Here is a 20,109-nt window from a genome sequence, read left to right on the forward strand (position 1 = left end):
CTTCCACAGTGGGTATAGTTGCAGCAAGCGAGACAGCTGCTGCCATGGCAGCTGCTGTTGATATAGCCAATGCTGTCACAATGGCGGCTGTGATACCCAAATCTCTCTTCTTTCTGGATAGCACCACCGGTAACGTGGCCTCTGGAATGGAAACTGGGATAGGAACATGGGTAGGGATACGCATAATCACAGCCAGCTTGAAGGCCGTGACATTCCAGCACTGGGAAAGATAGCAATTCTTAGTGCAATTCAACATATCATTCAGCTCGCTAGCATTTGTTACGAGGAAAAGGAACGGTAGCGAGACCCATATGGGAGTGGGCTGATAAGTAATATTGTTGGGACAAGACACATTAACTGTTGTCTCAAAGGTACTAGAGTCATTTCGTTTATAAGAACAGTTGAGGAATTTGCCACCATTTAACATGGACACTGCTGAAATATCAGTACATGCTCCTAGCAACTTACAGACCTGCCATGCATCAAAGGGAGAGGAGGGAATATGAGAGAAGAGTTAGTCACTGGTAAAGGATATAGCCATGTTTTAACCACTGCTCACCGCTCTGCTGCAGGAGGTGTAGCACCCCCAGAGTTATCATCAGCATCTTCAGCATCATGACTGGTGTTCGGAGGCAAGGCTGCACGCACCAGCCGCTCTGGGATCCAAATTGGAGCCTCCTTTTCCTGTGGAAAAACACATACAGACCCCCTACTCCATACTAACACTGGATCTGGTCCATTCCACTTTCCTGTGAGGATGTCCTTCCAAAGTACTAAAGGCTTAGGGGGAGCAGCAGCAGCACTTGCATGTCTGTCTGCAGCTGATTTACCTGTTTTGTCCAACTTTAAAAAATTCAAAATAAAGAGAATGGTGTTGAGCTTATGTTTAGGGGACCTGAAGGTGTCCCCTATTCCCCCTTCTTGTTTATAAAGCGCATTTTTTATTGTAAGATGCGCGCGCTCCACAACACTCTGTCCTTGTGGGTTATAGGGTATTCCATGTATCAAGTGAATGTCAAGTTGTAGGAAGGCTTTAAAGGGTTGTTAGGTGTAGGCTGGACCATTATCTGTCTTTAACTGGCGTGGCTTTCCCCATGTTGCGAAAGCCTGTAGGCAATGGGCGATAACATCTCTGGATTTTTCCCCCGTATGCACTGAGGCGAAAATTATTCCAGAGCAGGTATCTACAGAGACATGAACATACCTTAACTTTCCAAATTCTGAAACATGTGTGACATCCATTTGCCATATATGATTAGGTAACAGACCCTTAGGATTAACCCCCAAGGATGGTGCAGGTAGTAAAGTCACGCAACTTCTGCAGGAGACTACTTTGTCCCGTGCCTGTGCTTTTGTTATGTTAAATTTGAGGCGAAGAGTTAAAGCATTCACATGGAACAGCTTATGATAATGTCTCGCCTGTTGCACCGGGTCCTCAATGGCAAAGAGAAGCAGCGTTGTATTGTATTTGGGCCTGCTTTCCCCTGTACGGTCCCATTCCCATTAACATTTCTAGGTCCCACTGAGGATTTCCAGCTGCTGCATTACGGCAGGCAGTGTCCTGTGAGTATTCTTGCCAGGCTGTTTTTTATACTAGATATTGCCCTCCCGACAAGGTTGCGTGGGCTCGATTACCCCAGTCTTCAGGGACTAAGTTCATTCCCGCTATGATCTCCAACAAAGATACCGTAAAGGCTGCCTGAGGGCCATACCGCATGACTGCTTCCTTTAATTGCTTAACTAGTTTAAAATCAAGAGGCTGATGATACCGCTGGTTGTTTTGGTCCTCTAAAACCGGAAAGGCAGAGGCCAGGTCATGATCTCTCCAGCTCGAAACCCTGCCACTACAGCATGTGGTGCAGCAGCTACAAGCTCCTTGGCATGCCATAGGATTATACGTCGGAGGGGCACTAGGCGTCGCTGGAGTCGACAGTTTCAACTGTTCAAACTTGGAGTACATTTTACGGTCTAACTCCTCCCCTGACATTTCTTCTTCCTCTTCACTAGAACTACCCCCTTCTGAGGCACGAGAAGACCACTCCTCTTTCACTTCCTCCAATGCCTCTGCTCCCTCTTGTAGAGCTGATTCACATTTGGGTTTAGACCCCACCAGGCATCCCCGGACTAAGGTCCATATTGCCAGGGTCCCGGGTGGCAAAGGCACTTTACTGTCCTGTCTCTTCAAATCCTCCCCTAAGTGGTCCCATTGAGGTATGTTTAGCAAGCCTTCATCTAGGAACCATGGAGCCGCCTTTTCCACTGTATTCAAAAAGGCCCGAGCAGTTTTTGCTTTTAGTGGAGTTCCATTGGCTTTCATCAGGTCTTTTAAGGACCCTTCCAACTGCACTTTAGATACTTCAGATCCCATTATGAACACACAGACAACAGACGCGGACGTTAAAGACACTAACTAACACATTAACTTTTTGCGCGCATATACTTCAGTCGACCTTTACTCCCCACTTTACCGCGGAAGAAAATCCCGGCTCTATGGCCGCCCCGCTTCTTGTTGCGGCACCATTTGTCGCCCTCGACCCGCAAGGACGACAAGAAGCCTTCAGATGTATCATCTCTCTCTTTATTTCCGCAAATCTACACACTCATATACATTTACATGACCAATCTGCGAGCAGGGTGACCAATAAGGGGCCAAGCAATGGGGAGAGCCAATGAGAGTCCTGTTACTATGCTGATTAAATTTGAAACAGCCAATGACTATGTCCTCCTTTAGGCGGGCTTCACCAGAACATTCGTTGTTTACTTGCAGCGTATTGTGCTGGCAGTGAGCCAAGCGCCATCTTGTAATGGCATGGACTTTCCCGGCTGGAGGCGGTCCCCGACAAAAAATAAAAAAAAGATTACTTTTAAAAGGACTTTTTTTTTAAAGGACTTTAAACAAAAGTCCTTTTTAAGAGACAGTTGGCTGTTTAAACCAAAAGTACAACTCACTGAGAGAATCACCACATTATTTATTTGGGTAGAAAGCACCTGGGGGCCCATTCTGCAGATGAAAAAATAGAATCACTAACAGGCCTCATGCCTTACACAGCCAGTGGCTAGAATCCCTGCCTCATGAGACCCTGTGGTAGAACGTCGCTAGAACCATCTAGAACTATGTTAGTCTTTCTCGGAAGCCTACAAGTGTTTGACCAGTTAAGAGCACAGTAACAATAAGTCACATTAAGTTATAATGATTATCGATATCTTTAAAAGCCTTGTAAAGTTCCTTTTTGAGTAACCCTCACCCCACCCTTAGAGAAATTTATCTGTGGTTCACCTCTTTGACATACCTCATTGTTGTTCCACATTTACCATAGCCAAAAAAAAAAAAAAAAAAAAGCTTTTTATTAACAAAGTGTTCAAAAGGGGGCGCCACTGAAAACATTGAGAATTTTCGCTGCCGGGACAATTTTGTTGCAGAAACAGCTGAAAGCAATCCGGTCAGACAGCGCCAAGGGCTGGAGGGATTTTTAAAATTACAAAAACTTAACCAAATCAAACCAAAACAAAAATCAAAACCAATGGCCAAGATTTCAAGTTTGCTACTAAAGGTATGACATTCTCCTAAGACATGGCGAGTGACTTGATCAATATATTTATATATTTATATTTGAAGAAGAAGGAACTATTTGATGCAGCAAATCCACGTTGATTAAAAATTACCAGGTATGGGGGCTCCTGGGTGGCTCAGCGGCTCAGTGGCTCAGTGGCTCTGCCTTCAGCTCAGGTCATGATTTCAGGGTCCTGGGATGGAGCCCCACATCGGGCTCTCTGCTCAGCGGGGAGCCTGCTTCCACCCTCTCTCTCTGCCTGCCTCTCTACCTACTTGTGATCTGTCTGTCAAATTGGTAAATAAGATCTTTAAAAAAAAATTACTAGGTGTGAAATACATCGAGGGTATAGGAAGGAAAATGATTTTACCTGATCTGACTAGGAAGTGGTTGAAGCCTGAATTAAAGTGATATAAAAAGAGTAAAGACCTGGGATATATATGGGGAAAAAATCCCTAGAAAAACAGCAATAATAACTGGCTGCTATTTATTGATCCAGATCCTGCGGTAGGCAAAGAAGAGCTGGTTTTAGCCAGAGGATGATCTCCGTTTGTCTTCATGATCCGGCATTTCCTGCAAGCCAGGCATGGGGCTCTGCACTAGAGCTGCAAATGCTGGGGGGCCCTCGCTGTCCCTTTTCTCTTTTCAGGGGGACAATGGGCATGTCCATGGTGCAGTGTGACAGGCTTTACCACAGGGAGATAAAAGACTGCCAAGGGTAGGTTGGAGCTGGGAAAAGCCACTTAGGAACAGATTTTCAGGGGAGGTGATACACAAGGGCAAAGCAGAAGAATGAGGATGAGTGTGTCAAGTTTCAAAGTGCCAGGAGGCAGCACAGTGCATTTGGGAAACTACAGCAAGTTCATGACAACAGACAACTGATCTGGCAGCATCACCTGGGGATGGAGGCTGAGCCCCGGGGTTAACATTGGGGGTGAAATGGTTTGTATACTATGCCGAGGAGGTGAGGTACTACACTGTGGGGGCACAGGGAGCTACCGGAGGATTTAAAATATCAGAATCATAACCATAATAGAGTATTTAATTGCATCCTAGCTTTCATCAAGGGTAAGAGGCACTATAGTTTATGTTCGACTAAGAAAGAGAAATGCTGTCAGTTAAACTAGGATATGTCATCAAGTACAAGGTGAGTGCCACCTTAAGAGATATTAAAGTGGCGGGGGGAGGACAAATCTTAGAACAAGTAAATTGTGGTACTAGAATAAGAAAGGTCGAACACTTGGATCAACAAAAAAAGTGATTATTGCTTACCATGTGCCCCAAACTATATTAAGTCTTAGAACAAGAGATGTTCTCGCCTTGATGCCCCGCAGCTGTTAGACCCAAGGTACAGAGGGCAGTAGCCAACTACCAGCAGGCCCCAAGTGCCATGTGCAGACTCTGAGAGCAACTGCCTTTGAGAGAGGAAACGGTTGAGAGTGGGCTTTCTGAGGTAGAGAATTACTAGCTGGGAAAGTAGGAAAATTGACACAGAATCGGAATTGATGCCACTACATGACAGAGTTGGTGAAACTTCCCTTCTCAGAGATCTTGAGGCTCCTCAGAAATGTATTTTTCATTTTGGACAGAACATTCAGGATAAATATGATCTGTTCGAGTTCCTGGTTCTCTCACCAGGACTGTTTCTTAGGCTTCACTGGCACAAGAAAAGGGTTTTGATAGTCCAGGGTAAATCCTGACAAAAGCAAAGCACGGTATCTATGACAAACTAACCACTCAGAAGAGAACAACAGATAAAAAGCCAGGCCGACCTGACCCTGCAGGATAGGTGAGGTTGGTCTGGCAACAGGGGTAGAGGGGAAGTGCCCATTTCCTGCTAGAAGGGCTAGAGAAGACCCCTTCTGGAGAGACCACCAGGAGAGGAGAGCAGTAGGTGCTGATGATGAAGTCCCAGAACCTAAGTCAGGTTCTGTGGGGTGAGGTTCGGAGCCAACGGCTAAGAAAGAATTTTTAAGACGTCTCTGGTGCAAAAAGGTTGTTTATTAAAGGTTGTTTATTAAAGCACGGGGACAAGGACCCGTGGGCAGGCGGAGATGCAGCTGCCCGGGTGGTGAGGGATGGCAGGTTATGTACCCTGCGGTTGGGGGAAGGTGAGGGGAAGGATGGTTTCAATGGTGGTGTTTTCATATGCTAAAGAGGGCCTACAAGGTGCCAGGATGTCCCAGGACTACCTGAGGCCTTGCCCTGGTGGCTTGATCAATGTTGTCTTTAGACCAGCCATTAAGATTAAGATAGTTGGGAGACTTTTTGGTGGGATGTCACAATCCTGCTATCAATCATCTTTGTTAGTGAGATTTAGGACATTTGTAAGCCAAGGGAGACTCCTGTCTAGCAGGATTGCGAGCTCTGCAAGTTAACTATTTGCTTATTGTTCATGGCAGTCAGGGCTGCCTGAGGGATGCTACACATAGGACTGAGGGGGAGCGGATGGAGAGGGGGGTGAAGGGGGTGCAAGGTGCCAGCTTTTGCTTTGTCTTCAGCCAGCCTCATGCTCCCTCATCACTGAGAGGCACTAAGGACTTTGCTTAAAGGACCTGGGCCTGAAGCTGGCACCAAGGAGTTGCAAGGGACTTGAGCAACCTTTAGCTCTTGAGAACTGGGCTGGAGGGAAAATTCCTTGAAGGAGAAGATCCAAAACTTGTGTAGGGGATACAAGAAAAGCAGCTCGGACAGTGGTGAAACCTGGCATCTTACTGTAAGGAGTTCCCTGTTTGAAGCTTGACAGACCAGTGAGGAACCATGGCCAGGCATTCCACCTCCAGAATGACCTTGTTATTGTCCCCCATCAAAGGCAGTGAATCTTCTTTGGGAATGAAGAACCATGATGGATTTTTGGTATCACCTGAGGAGCTGTTAGACTCATTAGTTCACCCTCAGTGGGAGACAGCTTTTTTTTTTTCCTTAACATATGTGTTTTAGTAACACAAAAGTAACCTGAACTTGTAGTGAAAGATTATTGATGTGAAGGACAGGATTCTAAAAAGAAAATAACATCTTAGTATATTTAATTTTAAAACCACATGGACCATCAATTTTTAAGGGAAAGAGTTGATGAAGTTCTAGAACTTAGGAGAGGTTCATTGGGCTGAGGTCCGGAGCCGATGACCAAGAATGAATTCTTGAGACATATTTGCTGCAAAATGGTGGTTTATTAAAGCAAGGGGACAGGACCTGTGGGCAGGAAGAGCTGCTGCCCCGGGTTGTCAGAGATGGCAGGTTAAGTACTCTGTGGTTGGGGGAAGGTGAGGGAAAGGGAGGTTTCAACAGAGTTTTCATATGCTAAAAAGGAGTTGTCTTTTACCAAGCCATTAACATCAAGATAGTTGAGAGATTCCTGTCTTGCAGGACTGTGATCTCTGCAAGTTAACGCTTTGTTTCTTGTTTATGGTGGTCAGGGGTGCCTGAGGAATGTTACACATATTACTGAGGGGAGCGGGTGGAGAGGGAGTGCAAGGTGCCAGCTTTTGCTTTGTCCTCAGTCAGCCTCCTGCTCCCTCATCAAGTTCCAAACCTGAGAGGGGGCTCGTGGGAGTGAGGGAGTGCGAGAGAGTGGGAGGGCGGGAAGGGCGGCGGGCGTCCTTCGCAGCTGTGGTTCCCGGGTTCTTCCAGCTGCCAGCCCCACCTTCCCGCAGGAGGCTGGAGGCCTTGGAGGGACCACAAATCCCATAAGGCCCCGCACTCCAACAGACCCTGGCTGATAAATGGACGGGGCCGGACCATGATGCAAGGGCCTTGGGGCTCAGCGTCCCCATGTGGCTTTCTGGAGCTCAGGAGCTTTCTCATCGCTGGATTGGCATCTGGCAGCTGGACTCATTGGAGTCCTGGGGCGTCGCCTCGGACCGGCTCTCGACGGGTAGAGTGTAACGAAGTGTTAGCTTAGGAGGCGCAGTGCTAGGGACTGGGTAGCGCTGAAGCTGCTGGTTGTCCTGGGATTCCTGAGGAGGCTGTCTGAAAAAGTCACAGGTGCTGGTAGGGGAATCCTGGGGGAAAACTGGGGCCCAAACCAGCACTTTGAGACTCTGAGCCAGAAGGCAACAATAACTGGGAAAATGTCCAATGGCGCTGAGGTGCTTTACTTTTGGCTGAGAAGATAAGCAGGAAAGATGACAAACCAACGGGATGTCTGTAGACCTCTACTGGAACTTTTAGGTCTGTCTTCTATAATTCCTTACCTGTCACTCAGAGCTTTTGTCTTTTTCTTCCTTGGGTTGCCTTCTTAGAGATATCCTTAGCTTGATATTCCATCTCTCTGGTTTGGTTTGTTTTTTTTTTGTTGTTTTTTTTTTTTTTTTTAGAGAGAGAGAGATCACAAGCAGGCAGAGAGAAGGGGAAGTAGGCTCACTGCTGAGCAGAGAGCCTGATGCGGGGCTCGATCCCAGGACCCTGAGATCATGACCTGAGCTGAAGGCAGAGGCTTAACCCACTGAGCCACCCAGGCGCCCCCTCTCTGGTTTGGTTTTAAGCAGTGCTCATTCTGCTATTCAATCCATCTCTTTGAAAGGTTTCTTTTTACTGCTGTTGCTATTTGTATTTCCAAGATATCGGTTAATTACTTTTATAACTGCCTGCTCTCATTTTATGATAAGATATCCTGGCTTATCCATATGATTAATTTAATTACATTGATGTTAATGTCTAACACTTTTCCCCCCCGCTTAGGTGCATATTCTCTCTTGAAAGAAAGGATAAAACATATTAAAGCTGTTCTTTTTTTCCGTGGCTTGATTTTTTGGAAACGTTTGTGATTGTTGGTTTATGTCTCACTCATTTTTATGTACCTCGAGAGTCACTGCTTTGTACTCTCTTTGCAGGAGGGAGGGGCATGAAGAGGATGAACTGCAGGGTATTTTTTTTCTGTTTAATGAAAATGGGTAGAATCAGGGTTTGTAACCTACTGGTCACCTGGGTAGCCCACCCCATTCCTCCAGAACCTCATAATCATCGGGATTTTGCTTGTTTCTTTTACCCAAGCTCCCATACTCTCCAAGCTGGAAGCAAACATCCCATTTTCTACTTCCTGGAAGGCTATACTTTGGTGAAGCTTCAGTTCTAGTCTCTCAGCCAGATCCCCTTTCATTTTCTTTCTTTTTCATTTTCTTTCTTTCTTTCATTTTCATTCTGGGCTCCTCCCTTTAGGTTTGCACTGCCTTTCCTTATGTACAAATGGGATAGTAGGAAAGAGTGACTGAGGAGCCCTTCCAATTTTTTAAAAAGATTTTATTTATTTATTTGACAGAGAGAGCACAAGTAGGCAGAGCTTCAGGCAAAGGGAGAGGTCCAAGCAGGCTCTCTGCTGAGCAGAGAGACTGAAGATGGACTCGATCCCAGGATCCTGGGATCATGACCTGAGCCAAAGGCAGCCACTCAACCGACTGAACAACCCAGTCACCCCCTAATATTTTTAGTATCTTCTTTTCAGTACTTCAAGGGGAACCAAACATCTTCACCAGGACTCTCAAAGATGAATGAAAAACCAGTAATAATTTGCTACAAAAATGACAAACATCTGTATTTTGTACTGCATCTAAACAAGTAAATTTTAAAAATTAACATTATGGTAAGCATAAGAATTTGCTGGAGGTAATCCTTTGAAAGCTGATGCTTGTATACTTTTATATCTCGGTCAAGCAAGGCACTATAGAATCATGGTGACCATCCATATTCTATACAAAAACTCTCAGTTCTATTAAGAGCATGAAACAAGTGGTGCCTGAGTGGCTCAGTTGTTAAGTATCTGTCTTAGGCTCAGGTTATAATCCCATGGTCCTGGGATTGAGACCCACATCGGGCTCTCTGTTTGGTGGGAAGCCTGCTTCTCCCTCTCCCACTCTTGCTGCTTCTGTTCCCTCTCTTGCAGTGTCTCTCTGCCAAATATAGAAATAAAATCTTTTTTAAAAAGGACATGAAAGAAATTCTCCAGGGAGAGGGAAGAGAATAAAGTTCAAAATTAGAATAAGTTCAGAATACTGTTTTTCTGAAAATAAATAAATTGGAAAAAAAAAGAAAAATTAAAGATACAGCATAGAGAATATAGTAAATGTATGGTGACAGATGGTAGCTATACTTGTGGTTGACATAGCATAATGTATAGAGCTGGTGAATCACTGTGTTGTACACATGACCTATACTTTAATTAATAATAATTATTATTATTATTAAAAAAATTAGAATAAGTTCAAATTTAAATTTGTACATCAAAAGCTCTTTCTAACTGCTCTCTTACATGTAATTCTAGTAAAATAGCAAACCCAATAGAGGACAAAATTGTTTGTCTCAAAATACATAGCCTTGGACTTTTGTTATGTCGATAGAAATTTACCCAGTTGCCTCCATTAATTGGTTAGAATTTTGAGAAGAATCTTGTGTATAGAAATGGGGATTTCTAGCACCGGGGGGCCAACAAACTGGAGGACTCTAACACTGCCTGCAATCTAGCAGCAACTCTCTGAGGTCCCACGCTGATTTTGGAGGGTCGTCTTTTCCCTCGGGGAGGGTACGACTGTTCAAAGTGAATGTGTATATTTGAAGAGAGGACCTCAAGACCTCTGGAAGTCTGCATGCCTCATCCACTGGGCAGGGGACTTCCTGCTTCAGGTATTTGCACAATAGACTCCAGTTAAAGTCCACCTTCAGCTACGAGTCAAAGCCATGATTGTTAAGAACACAGAATAGGGTCCTACGTAGCATACACGATGTGACCAATAGGCATTAATGGTCACTCAAGGGTTCTGGTACATTGTTATCCTCCAGTAGATTATAGAGGTAAAAAACATCTGAAAGAAGGATGAATACCCAACTTTTGTAGCAACATGGACGGGACTGGAAGAGATTATGCTGAGTGAAATAAGTCAAGCAGAGAGAGTCAATGATCATAAGGTTTCACTTATTTGTGGAGCATAACAAATAGCATGGAGGACAAGGAGAGATGGAGAGGAGAAGGGAGTTGAGGAAAATTGGAAGGGGAGGTGAAACATGAGACTATGGACTCTGAAAAACAATCTGAGGATTTAGAAGGGGTGGGGGGGAGGTAGGGGGAACGAGGTGGTGGGTATTGGGGAGGGCACGTATTGCATGGAGCACTGGATGTGGTGCAAAAACGACGGATACTGTTGTGCTGAAAAGAAATAAAAAATTTAAAAAAATTAAAAAAAAATCTGAAAGGTTCCCAGGAAGCAGTGGGCTTTGTTTTGTTTTGCTTTGTTTTTTAGAAAGAAGAGGAGGATGTGTCACTAGACTTTAAGAGGTCATGAATAAAGCAGGAGAGGTAGGAACTGAATCATAAACTTTTGTCCTTAGCTTGGCAGGAGTTGAGGTATAAGGTCCTAGGTCTGCATGGAGGTGGGTAGGTCACAGGGAGATAGTGAGGTTAGTAATCCGAAGGGGAGCTGGCATGTGGGCCTGGGTATCAAGAAATCACCAATGTAAGCAGGCTCTGCCAACTTGTGATCTCTCTCTCTGTCAAATAAATAAATAAATAAAATATTTAAAAAAAAAAAGAAATCACCAATGTAATTAAGTGGGATAACCATGTTTGTAGTGTGTGTGTGTGTGTGTGTGTGTGTGTTAATTCTTCATAGCTGGGGATACTGAGTTAGATGGTTATTGATCCCCTATCCAATTCCAACATTCCTAGTATTTATGACTTCTCTAGCTCAAATATTAGCAATGGCTATGGAGAGAAGGGTTAGACCCAAAAGCATGGAGCACAGTGTATAAAAGAAAGTTTCTCCCAAGCTTGAAAGAAGGCTTTATCAGTATATTTTTGTCTACTCAGGCTGCTATACCAAAGACAGGCTGGGGGGCTTAAATGACAGAAATGTATTTTCTCACAGATCTGGAGGCCAGAAGTTCCAGTTAAAGGTGCCAGCAAGGTTGGTCTCCAGCGAGCCTTTTCTTGTTGGTCTATAGATCACTATCTTTTCAACTGTGCCCTCAGATGATCTCTTCTCTGTGGGCCCCCAGAGGGGAGGTAGGGGGAGTGCTTTCATGTGTTTCCCCCTTATGAGGACACGAGTCCTAGCAGATTAGGACTCCCGTGACCTCACCAAGCCTTCAGTACCTCCTTCTAGGTAGGCCCTATCTCCAGATGCAGTCACACTGGAGATTAGGAATTCTACATATGACTTTTGTGGGGACACAATTCAGTCCATAACAATCAGTACAGGAGAAAACCCATGGAGAGAATTCTAGAGGAGTCACACGGTGATGTTATAAGGTAAGTGGGTATAAAAGAGCACCTCTGAAGTCCAACAGGCATTAGGGCTAGAGGCCGACAGGAAAGTCCAGTACATGCACCAGTTTTGAGTTTGATGCAAGGGCAACTCTGAAGGGAAGACATTTGGGAGGACTTGGCCAACCACTACTTCCAGCCAGGGTGATTATGGAGGGAATATCTCTCAGAGTGTTGCCTAGAATCAAGACTTTGGGGTTGGAAAATTGCTACTTCCAAAGCTGGAGAAGGATGGTGCTCTAAGTTACTTGAAGAGTACTGTTCTGGGAGATAGGAGATCTGGGGTGTCCTCTTTGTTCTGCTGCTGACCAGCTGTGAAAATGCAGATTAACTCCCTAACCATCTCAGTTCTACCACCATGTGCTGCTGTCATGTGTCCCAAGCCCCAGAGTTAGTTTTATCCATAACCAGAAGCCGGTCTTTTAGTTCCCAATCTCTTAATCGGGCTGATTGTCACAATATATAGCGGACAGGTGACAGCCACAGGGGAGAAGTAAGGGCTCTCTTCCCCTCAGGGAGAGTGGAAAGGCTCTAGGAGAGGTCATACCAGTAGGCCAAAGGCAGCCAGTGCCAGGGAGTAGAGCCACGGGGAAGAGTGTGCTGATGACAACCTTGTGGAGGGAGGGCAGAAAGAGCCACCACCATGACACTTGAGTTATAGATCGAGCTTGGGGACAGAGAAGGGGTCAGGGCACGGTAGAGCAGCAGCTGGCAAAGTGATTCTGTTGAGCTTAAGCTCATAGTGCCTTAGCGAATTAGAATGGGAAATACCTTGCTATTGTCTGTGACTCTGTGATTGTGTGAGTATGAGTGACAGAGTGGGGACAAAGAGAGAGGGAGAGAGAATGCATTAAATTTTAACGAAGGACATTAAGGGATGCCTGGGTAGCTTACTCAGTTATGCATCTACCTTTGGTTCAGGTCATGATCCCAGGGTCCTGGGATTGGATCCCATACCAGGCTCTAGTCGGGGGCCTGCCTTCCCTCTGCCTGCTGCTCCCCTTGCTTGTGATCTCTCTCTTCCTCTGTAACAAATAATAGTAAAAAATAAACAAGGGCGATAAGTTATGTTTAATTTTGTTTCTGATGCCAGACATAGGTTCAGAGGATTGAAGAGGGAGATCCAAGGAGCTAGCCTCTTAAGAGGAGTGAATACCTAGTCGCTGGTAAGACCCCTGGTCCTGCAATACAATATGGCTCCTGCGATCTGGGTCCTGTTAAACGCCTCTCGCCATCCTTAACCCGATAGTTTGATTCTTCATTGCGTTCAGTGTGGGGAACTGGGAGAAGCTATGACACTTGGCCCTTTGTGGGGTAATTTTAGTAGCATAAGTAGCAATAGTTATCAGTTCTGGAGCACTTCCATGACTCTGCTGCAGGCACTGTGCTGTGACCTGGGTTTAGAGCAGTGAGATAAACATAGAAATAGATGTGGGCTCTGTTTCCAAGAAGCTGAAACCCACTATTCTCCTTGTCCCCTTCCCATTCTGTCTTCTTCAGCCCTTGTCAATCCCACCAAGCAGGAAGCTTGCTTCTCCCCCTCCCTCTGCTGCTCCCCCTGCTTGTGCTTTCATTCTCTCTCTGCGTGTGTCAAGTAAATAAATAAAATGTTTTTAAAAATTTTTAAAAAAGGCAAAACAAATAACCATTTTTATAGAGTGACTTTCTTTTTTTTTTTTTAAAGATTTTATTTATTTATTTGACAGGCAGAGATCACAAGTAGGCAGAGAGGCAGGCAGAGAGAGAGGAAGAAGCAGGCTTCCTGGTGAGCAGAGAGCCCGATGTGGGGCTCGATCCCAGAACCCTGGGATCATGACCTGAGCCGAAGGCAGCGGCTTTAACCCACTGAGCCACCCAGGCGCCCCTAGAGTGATTTTCTGAATGCAGTTATGGGCAGTGCTGGGTACTGAAGAAGATGCTCTGCTGACCAGAGGAGTGGGGAAATTACAGAACAAATTCCACAGGTCATTGAATGTATCACTTTCAATACCCCACCCATAGCACTCATTAATCTCTAGCCCAGCCAATCTGTTGGTTATAAGATACAGATGTCGTGAAAAGAAGGGCCATCTGTACCCCAATGTTTATAGCAGCAATGGCCACAGTCGCCAAACTATGGAAAGAACAAAGATGCCCTTCAACGGATGAATGGATAAGGAAGATGTGGTCCATATACACTATGGAGTATTATGCCTCCATCAGAAAGGATGAATACCCAACTTTTGTAGCAACATGGACAGGACTGGAAGAGATTATGCTGAGTGAAATAAGTCAAGCAGAGAGAGTCAATTATCATATGGTTTCACTCATTTGTGGAGCATAACCAATAGCATGGAGGACAAGGGGCGTTAGAGAGGAGTAGGGAATTTGGGTAAATTGGACGGGTAGGTGAACCACGAGAGACTATGGACTCTGAAAAACAATCTGAGGGGTTTGAAGTGGCGGGGGGGGGGGTGGGAGGTTGGGGTACCAGGTGGTGGGTATTATAGAGGGCACAGCTTGCATGGAGCACTGGGTGTGGTGAAAAAATAATGAATACTGTTTTTCTGAAAATAAATAAATTGGAAAAAAAAATGAGCTTTCTCCAAACTGACAGGCAGTTCTCATTTTAGCAATGTAAATCATTCTGATCTTTATCACTAATGTGATCTAATCCTGTCTAGTAAAGAAAGATTGAGAGTTCTATAGCTCTGTAAATATTTAAGAAAAACAATGGACTCAACTCTATTTACTTTTTAACTAACTTTACTTGCCAAGGGAAGGAGAAAGTATATATCAGAAATCTTACCACTAAGCACAAGTTGCAAGTTATACCTGCCAAGATGTGGTTCAAAATATAAATAACCAGTCTCCTTAGAAGTCTTTTACCTTCTTATATCTCTTATGTTGGGCAAATGAGTAGTTACTAGAACACAGCTGGCTCAGTGATCACAATTCAGCTTACCCTCAGAAGTATAAATAAATTACATGTTTAGCCCGGTAACTGGACACTGATATAGAATTATTCACTGGCTGATTCCTAGATCAGAAACCACAAAAAAATTTTCTTTTTTTTATGGAAGTATGGCTGCTACAATAGTCTCCCTGTACCACATAGTGATTGACTTAACTATGAAAGATCCCCCCCGGGTTTAAGCACCCCGGAATGGACCTCTCCTCAGGAGGAGACCCCGGGACCCAAAAACCGAGCCGAGACCACAGATCAGATGCAAACAGCACGAGGTTTATAGAGTAGTCACAGGTACCTGCGGGCGATCAAGTCTTAAGAGGACTCGCGCGCCAGCCCTTTGTTCAGGGCCTTTTTATGGGGTTTCGGGAAGCGGAAGCATTCGTACAGAAGCATAGTTACAAGGTTCTCATTGGCTGGTTTGAATGTAAAGGCATACTTGGCGCGCACGGGAGGGGGGATACAAGGTCTTCATTACTCAGCAGAGAAGCATCCTGCCTACGTGACTAGGCGAACGTGGCTAGGAGGCTGGTCTCCCAGCATATCTTTTGCAAGTTTACTTATCGCTTTTGGGCGAACGTGGCTAGGAGGCTGGTCTCCCAGCATATCTTTTGCAAGTTTACTTATCGCTTTTGCAACATGTTGTTGCCTTTTTTTAGCCATAGGGCCGTTAAAACAAAGGAGGGTTGTTTAAGCAAGGGGAAGGGGGAAGAGGTCAAACAAAGGAGGGTTGTTTAAGCAAGGGGAAGGGGGAAGGGGTCCTTTCAACTACTCTATACGTTACAGCTCTAGATGTAACATTTTAATAAAAAAACAATATCCTTGATGGTATCATGGAAATGTAAGTGCCTTGTGCACTTTTCTTAATGTGTATAATTACCTAAACATCATAGTAAGTGAATCAAGGCCATTGTCAAGCTTCCGTCAAGGAGAGTCCTTAACTAGAGGGGTTTCCCATTGCTCTTAGGATGATAACCTCTGAGTTACAGGTTCCATTAGTTGGCCACACACATTTGGAGGCTTGTGGACTTTCTGAAAGCTGAGCAGCATATCTCTGTTTCAAGCATTGTGATCCCTGTTCTTACTGCAAGAGTGACAGTTGTCACTTTTCCTGTGACCCCTGTCTTTAGGAAAGTGTTTGACTCAGAAAGTCGAATCAGTACCCCCCAAAGGGATTTTCAGGAGAACCACCTCCAAGATGATCACCTGAGATACTGTCAAGAAAAAAAACCTGAAATTCTAAGCAACATCCATAATAAGTCTTTTCATGTTGATAAGGAAAGATTTTCCCCTAAATACCAGATAGGCTCCATGAAAGTGAGATCTTTACCTGTTTTGTTCACCGTGTCACCAGTCCCTAGAAGAGCGCCTAAGACATCACTCAAGATTAGGTTGCTTTGAATGAAACAAATGAATGAATGAACTGTGGCCTTTGATAGTGAGGGAGTTTATGGTCCTTAGGCAAGAGATGGGATTTGTGTTGGGATTTCAAGAACGGGAGGGGCCGAAGAGAAAATTGAGAAGCTAAATGTGAAAGTATACAATTTATTGACTGGAGTAGGTCTGAATACATTTCAAACATAATTAAACTATGGCTGTGGGTCTCTATGCGTTTTTATAATTTTCCCTTGAACATGTGAGGCATACAGATGTCATCACCACTGAATTCTCCTTGTCCATATACAGAATCACCAAAAAGAAAAAAAAAAGAAAAAAAAAAGGCATTCTGACTGTCCTCAGCCCATCCACTCCAGGATTGGAACTCTTTCTTCCCCATGTTCTTTCTGACATCATGGACTTTCAGGTTGACCTCTCCCATCTTGGGTCCCAGTCTCATTAGCTGTAGAAGTCATGCGATGTTTGCGATGTGCAGGTGGCAATACTCCCTGACCTTTGGTTACAATATGTCTTTGAAAGCCAGTGTTTATTCTGCTTTTACAGCATTTCTCCATTTGAACTGGCCACCTTTTAAGTGGTCATTAGCCACATGTGGCTCCTAGCCATGGGACTTGGACAGCAGAGGTGTGGAAAGTCTGCACATTCTTCCACTCAAAGGATATTGTGAGTTATGCTACATCTTTTTTTTTTTTTAAGTGTCTTTTTTAGGTATTTAAATTCAATTAGCCATTAGATAGTACATCATTGGTTTCAGAGAATTTAGTAACTCATCAGTTGTGGATAACGCCTGGTGCTCATCACATCATGTGTCCTCCTTAATGCCTATCACCCAGTTACTCCATGTCTCCCACTCCCCTCCCCCCCAGCAACCCGCAGTTTGTTTCCTATAGTTAAAGGTGCCTCATGGTTTGTCTCCCTTTCTGATGACTCCCATTCAGTTTTCCCTCCCTTCCCTCTGATCCTCTGTACTACATCTTAATCTCAACAGTAAAGTCAAGCAGCGGTAGTAATTCAGTCATGGAGTCATGCATATTCTAAATCTGATGAGGTGGATTCCTATACTGCCTTTGTTTCTGCTAGAGCGCTTACATTTGTTATTATTATTGCTGCTGTGTTCATGTTTTTCGTTCACTGAATGTCTGATAAAAGAATTAGTAAAATGTGTGACTGCAGAAAATACAATGGTCATGGATGATGAAGATTTTCTCCTTGACCAGACTTGAGTCAAGTTCCTCTGAGTCCTCTTTCTGTCCAGCCTTGACCTCAGGCTCTGCCCACTTAGCCCGGTTTTAGCAAGAAACCTGCTTAGTCAATTTTTCAGCAATCTCCTATCCTACTCTTGATATCTGATCAAATTCCTTATCTCTCACCCCTGGTATCTTACCACTCTTTTTTTTTAAGATTTATTTATTTTGACAGAGAGAGAGCATGAGCGGGGGAGTAGCAGAGGGAGAGAGAGAGAACCAGACTCCCCACTGAGCAGCAAGCCCAATGCCAGGCTTGATCCTGGGATCAGATCATGACCTAAGCCAAAGCCAAAGAGTTAACCAACTGAGCCACCCAGGTGCTTCAGTATCTACAACGCTTAATATCTGATCAAATCCCTTATTCCCAGGGCACCTGGTTGGTGCAGTTGGTTGAACGTTTGACTCTTGGTTTCTTCTCTGGTCATGATCTCACGGTCCTGAGATTAAGCCTCACCTCAGGCTCTATGCTCAGTGAAGAGTCTGATTAAAATTCTCTTTCCCTCTCCATCTACCCCTACCCCTGCTCCCTCTCTCTAAAATGCATTAATAAGTCTTTTAAAAAATTCCTTATCCCCTGCTCTCAATAGTTTATGACCCTAGCCTTCCTTCAACAATATTACTGTCCAGATGGTTTAGCCAGAATCCCTTCATCCTTACCCTTAATGTTCCATCTTAATTTTACATTCAGTGCTCCCCACCATGCTCTTTAGCTATAAATCTCCATTTGTCTGAGCTGAGCCAGATTTCTCTCCCATACTATAAAATAAAATCCCATCGTAGTAGCATCCCTTGAATAAAATCTTCCTTACTGTCTTTAATGGGTGTCACAAATTTTTTTTTTTCTTTAACAGTCAGGAGGGTGCTAATGGAGTACCATGACAAAAGGCTTAACTTCCTATAATGGACATTTCCTGGGTTTACCTGACAAATACTCTTTTTCTCTTCTAAGGAAAATTTCCAGTTCTCAGTGTAGCTACCAACTGGCCCAGGGGTGGACAAGTAAGTCAGATGAGACCAAAATGAAAATTCTGTTCAGACACTGGACCTTGAGGATTCAAGCCAAGGACGAAAAAGTGTTGGTACTCCATTATTCTGATGGTCCATTAACTCTTGCTTTTTTGGTTCCTGTGTCTATCACAGCCCCTGCCTTTTTGAAGATAATGACCACTCATCTGAGTACACAGTTCGCAGAATCCCTTTGCAGTGGCCCATGCGGGCCAAGGTAGTAGATCATATTAGATCTCTGTAAGTTTTTTAAAAATGTCTTTGTCCCTATTGCCCATGGCCATTAAAAACAAAAGGTCGGGGGTAGGGGGATATTGAAAAAGGTGAAGTTATAGCTACTCACTGATTTTGTGATTGGTAGAGAGAAAGCAACACTACATACAGGGCCAGTGGGTAAGTGGAGGAAACATCTTTGGCTCTAGGAGGAATGGGGGAAGGAGAAATATTAATAATCTTTGGCTTTGGAACTGCCCCTGAAGACTTCCCCACACAGGAAAATGACCTAGTGTGACTCTCCTGAACTTCAGCAAGCCCCTTAAATTTAACTGACATCTAGATCTGATACTTCCTGCTGGATAACTCTGATCATTATTTGATTGTTACTTATTTTATTTTCAAATTATTTTTAAAGAAAATTGTAATTTAAATACAATTAATTAACATATAATACTAGTTTCAGACATACAGGTTAGTGATTCATCAGTCTTTTATAACACCCAGTGCTCACTGTATCACATGCCTTCCTTAATGTCCATCACCCAGTTACCCCATCCACCCATCCCCCTCCCCTCCAAGAACCCTCAGTTTGTTTCCTGTGATTAAGAGTCTCTTCTGAGGGGTACCTGGCTGGCTCAGTGGGTTAAAGCCTCTGCCTTCAACTCAGGTTATGATCTCAGGGTCCTGGGATCGAGCCCCGCATCAGGCTCTCTGCTCACTGGGGAGTCTGCATCCTCCTCTCTCTCTCTTCCTGCCTCTCTGCCTACTTGTGATCTCTGTTTGTCAAATAAGTAAATAAAAATCTTTTTTTTTAAGTCTCTTCTGGTTTGTCTCCCTCTTTGACTTCATCTTGTTTTCTTTTTTTCCTTTCTTCCCCTATGATTCTGTTTTGTTTCTTAAACTCCACATATGAGTGAGATCATATGATAATTGTCTTTCTCTGACTGACTTATTTCGCTTGGCATAATACCCTCTACTTTCATCCCTGTTGTTGCAAATAATCGCCATTTATTTTAACTCGACAGAGAAGGCCACTAGAAACAGCAGGTGATGGCCCCAGCTCCTGTCCCTCCATGCAGAACATCTGTCAACACCTATGGACATCTTTTCCTCCCCCATTCCTATGAACGTTGCTCAGTTGTTATGTGGTATGGACAAATGCTGCTGGCTGGTGGCATGGACACACTGGACAAGCTTTGCCTTCGGTAAAACAAAGACTGGATTCAATTACTCAAACTGAAACAGGAATGCTTGGATGAACAAGCCTGCCAGGAAGTCCCACTGGAGGGACTCAACCTGCGCCCCTTCCCTCTTTGGACCAAGAACCTGAACTTGAGAGATGAATGGCTTATCCAAGGTTATGGCAAGGTTACACAGAGCTGAAACCAAACACAGGTGTACATGCTTATTGATCAAGGCTGGCTGTGAAATCGAACTGCCTCAAATCTTGGTTCTTTTTGCCACTTCTTATTCTCTGACCCTGTTTTTCATAGT

This window comes from Neovison vison, chromosome 8, assembly GCF_020171115.1.
Source record: "Neovison vison isolate M4711 chromosome 8, ASM_NN_V1, whole genome shotgun sequence".
Taxonomy (NCBI): domain Eukaryota; kingdom Metazoa; phylum Chordata; class Mammalia; order Carnivora; family Mustelidae; genus Neogale; species Neogale vison.